Source organism: Delphinus delphis, chromosome 5 (genome assembly GCF_949987515.2).
Source record: "Delphinus delphis chromosome 5, mDelDel1.2, whole genome shotgun sequence".
NCBI lineage: Eukaryota > Metazoa > Chordata > Mammalia > Artiodactyla > Delphinidae > Delphinus > Delphinus delphis.
In genome coordinates this window covers 39,655,005-39,659,758 of record NC_082687.1, presented here as the reverse complement: position 1 = coordinate 39,659,758, position 4,754 = coordinate 39,655,005, and the positions used below count along the sequence as shown (strand labels likewise).

The window sequence follows — 4,754 nt, the reverse complement described above, 5'->3', positions numbered from 1 at the left end:
CTCTGCACTATATATACATATAAAATACTTAGTTGGATGTTCTACCACTCAATTAATTTTTCATATTTACTGATCACATAATATATATCAGGCATTGTACTGGGTGCTATAGTAAACAAAGTTCCAAAGTTCTAGCGAAGATAGATAATAAACAAATTATTAATTTTTGCAAATAGTGATGGGACTATAAAAACATGCAAAGCTGTTCCGGAAGCGCCGAGTGTCGTCCGAGGGGACAGAACTTCTTGGTCCTGATGTCTGACCGTGGAGATGTGAGCCTCCCACCCAAAGACCGGGTGAGGGCTCTCTCCCAGATGGGTAGCGCAGTGTAGATAAACGAAGACATTCCACCCCGTTGGTACTTCCGCTCTGGAGTGGAGATTATACGAATGACATCTATTTACTCTGAGGAAGGCAACACTGAACATGCGTTCATCCTCTATAACAAGTATATCACGCTTTTTATTGAGAAACTACCAAAGCATTGAGATTACAAATCGGCTGTCATTCCTGAAAAGAAAGACACAGTAAAGAAATTAAAGGAGATTGCATTTCCCAAAGCAGAAGAGCTGAAAGCAGAACTGTTAAAACGATATACCAAAGAATATATAGACTATAATGAAGAAAAAAAGAAGGAAGAGGAAGAATTTGCCCGAAACGTAGCCATCCAGCAAGAGCTGGAAAAGGAAAGACAGAGGGTGGCACAACAGAAGCAGCAACAGTTGGAGCAGCAACAGTTCCATGCCTTTGAGGAGATGATCCAGAACCAGAAACTAGAAAAAGAATGACTGAAAATTGTACAGGAGTTTGGGAAAGTGGAACCTGGCCTGGACGGCCCACTGGTACCTGACTTAGAGAAGCCCTCCCTAGATGTGTTCCCCACGGCACCTGTTATATACACACAGCCTTCAGACTGTAATACAACTGTAAGGCCTGCCAAGCCACCTGTAGTGGGTAGATCCTTGAAACCTGGAGCATTGAGCAACTCGGAAGCTCCTACAATTGATGGACTGCGCCACATGGTGGTACCTGGGAAGCTCTGCCCACAGTTTCTCCAGTTAGCCAGTGCCAACACTGTCCGGGGAGTAGAGACACGTGGAATTCTCTGTGGAAAACTGATGAGGAATGAATTTACCATTACCCATATCCTCATCTCCAAGCAAAGTGCTGGGTCTGATTATTGCAACACCGAGAACGAAGAAGAGCTTTTCCTCATACAGGATCAGCAGGGCATCACACTGGGCTGGATTCACACTCATCCCACGCAGACTGCCTTCCTCTCCAGTGTTGACCTACACGCTCACTGCTCCTACCAGATGGTGTTGCCAGAGTCGATAGCCATTGTTTGTTCCCCCAAGTTCCAGGAAACTGGATTCTTTAGACTAACTGACCATGGACTAGAGGAGATTTCTTCCTGTCACCAGAAAGGATTTCATCCACACAGCAAGGATCCACCTCTCTTCTGTAGCTGCAGCCACGTGACTGTTGTGGACAGAGCAGTGACCATCACAGACTTTCGATGAGAGTTTGACTCAGACACTTCCCAAGAACTATAAAACCATATCATCGTACTGTAGCCCCATAATGTAAACTTTCCAGAAAGCTCTGGAAGCTTTTTAAAACAGAATAGAATGTATCACCTGGGGGAGAACTGATTTTCTATTTCTGGTTTGAAAAGAAATAATTGAATATGTTTTTTAGGCACATCTGGAAAATAGCATGATCATGCTAAAGCAACTTTTCAGTCTGCCTATAACTAAAAAATTAAGTTGAAAAAATGTTGTAATGAACACCTATATACCCTTTGTTCTAGATTCACCAATTGTTAACATCTTTTCCCTCTCAGAGATCCTTCTAATTTTTCTGCCAACTTGTTTATTGTTTACCTTTGGACTAATTAAGGGCATCTATGCAGAAATTTGGAAGCCATTTAGAAAATCTTTGGGTTTTTCTGTGGTTTATGGCAATATTAATGAAGCTTATCATAAGGCTGAGGGAGAGCTCACTGCATTTGACCAGATGGTGAGGCCCAAGAACCCTGAAGAATGATTTGGTCAGGAGTTATTGTTATTTAACAAATATTTCAGGATATTTTTTCTTCTACAATAAAATAACAACTATACATATTAAAAAAAAACATGCAAAGCATTTGAAGTGCTTGAGGAGGGGCTGTGAAGGGACACCTACTCAGGCGGGGGTTCAAGGGAGGTTTCTCAAAGGAGAAGTGAGACTGGAAGGGTGAGAAACCAGCCATTCAAAGACTAGGAGGAAGTTCATTCCAGGTAGAAGAAAGCGCAGGAAGAAAAGCTGAGAGGTGGAGGAAAGCATGGCGAACTGCAAGAAGACAGACATGGCTGGATTATAACGAAGGAATGGAAGGCTTGATCAAGACTGGATTGGAGAGGGAGGTGAGGACCAGACCAGATGGGTCTTGTAGACCCTGGTAAGGAAGGGGATTGTCTGTCAAGTTGGCAGGAAGCCATTGCAGGGTATAAGCAGTAGAATATTATGATCCATTTGTGCTTTCAGATCATTCTGGCTGCTGTGAAGAGAACAGATTAAAGAAAGGCAAGAGTAAAAGCAGAAAAACTGGTGAGGGTACCATTGAGGAGGTCCAAGCAAGAAATGACATGACTCAGGCTTCCACAACAGTGGTGCTGATGTGGAGTGGACGGACCACTCCCTGTGGAGGACGGACCCAAGACAGCAACTACAGGGCTTGTTAAATAGGGGGGATGAGGGAAAGGAAAGAATCAAGGGCAGTGCCCAGGTTTCTGCTTAACAATTGGGTAATAACTGTTACCATTTACTAAGATAAGAAAGATTAGGAGAAGAGGTTTGAAGGAAAAGAAATCCATTAGCTCTAACTTTTAAGCCATCCTAAATTATAATTATTCATATGATGAATATTTGACACATATTTTTGAACAACTATTGTGTGCCTGACACAGTATTAGATGCTAGAGTAAATAAGACAGAATCCCTGTACTTAGAGCTTATACCATCTGGAGAAGAATACCAGTATCATTAAAAAAAAAATTTTTTAAGTCAAATAGAACATAGGATAGTGTGCAGGCATGCAGGCTCTGTGGTTGGAGATTTCATAGAATACAATGTCACACTACTTTTAAGGATTCTTTTCCTTGGATGCTTTGTTCAGATTTGAAATGCAAAATTTACTTACCATTTTGCAAATGAATTCTAGGAATTCATGAAAGCAGAAGTCCAAACCAAACACATAGTAACTTTGGGAACAGCTGCTCACAGTTTGCTTTCATTATGACTTTTAGCTTCCCCTAACCCAAGCCCATAGCATCCTGCATAGACAAGCATGGTTGGAGCGTAGTCTGAAGTCATCATACCCAATCACTGCTTCCATGGCTGGGCTTCTCACAATGGGTACTTTGTGTTTTTGAAGTGACTGCTTTACAGAAAAGAATGAGATTACATAAAGTCATCCTACAACCTTATCAAGAAGAGTGTCAGACAAAAAAAAAAATCAAATTGGGAAACTACTTAAAGTTACAGTTATATCCTGAATGGAACTTATGTCCTGAAAATTTTCTCCATATATGACATAATTTATGATCAAATCATTCAAGAGAATAACCCCTATAAGGTTAAAATGTTGCTTTTCATACTGACTCTTTAATGTTTTACCTAAATCTTCCCCAGCATATTTGCAATAAATTATACAACCAAATACATTGTACATTCATTAACTGACCATGTGTGGAAAACTCAGACACTGAGTCCAAGCTAATAAAATACTCATAAATTAAAATTTGGCCACAGGATCTTTTTTTCAAGATTGACAATTTATTGATAGCTCTTTTAAAATTCCTGACCATGCCAGCTTAAGGTATCATATTGTTAATGTGATCATATTTTGCTTTATACTTCATAACACTTATCCACTTAAATGGATTCTTTTTTTTTCCTTTAACATACCCAGAATTAGGTTCATTAATTTTCTAAAAAATAGTTTATAGGAAGTCACATTCTAATATTCACCTTCCTAATGCTGAAAATCTCGTTTTCCTTAGAACATGTCACTTTGATTTTCTGTAGATGCTTGTCCTGGCTTAGTCTCCAGCTGCTTTCACTGTTCACTGAGGCCAGCCAAGAAGCTCTGACCATATGCACTGACTAAATCACTGTGCTTCTCCTCTGGTAACATCACGTATATACAGCAGTCATCCGTCTCCCTTTGATCTTCAGCTAGCACAAACCCTTTCTCACCGAGTTGTCCTCCATGGTTTGTTTTTGATATTTAAACAGTTTGGACATCTCTAAAAGTGGAGTGACACTGACACCGAGATAAGGTGCCAATCAATTTATTAAGTGATTTTGTACAAAAATGGCAAACTCAACATGACCCTGGAGCATGACTGATTCACCCAACAAGAAGCGTGAAGAAAGCCATTCATCTGTTCTTGTCTCTCCTCACTAAGGATGTCGACATGAAGCTTTTTTCTGGGGCAGGAGCTAATCAAACTCAACAGAAATAAGATTTTTAAATTTTTAAAATGTTAATAGGCCTCAGTAATGTTTCTTATTTCTATACTTCTTTTTTAGTTGAATGATGGATGAAGTGTAGATCATGAGGGCATGCTCCATGTCATCACAAGGAACATTTTGTTCTTCTAAAATGAGACGTCAATGTTTTGCAAGGCATTGAAATACCAAGCTTATCACGATTACACTAAGTAGTTTCCAAAGAGGGAGAAAACACAAATGTGTTTCATTCATCT

General features: G+C 39.9%; 1 pseudogene; it reads left to right on the top strand.

The window, feature by feature from the left end:
* The first annotated feature begins 254 nt into the window (after positions 1-254).
* Positions 255-1,523, top strand: LOC132425361 (STAM-binding protein pseudogene; annotated as a pseudogene).
* Positions 1,524-4,754: the final 3,231 nt, after the last annotated feature.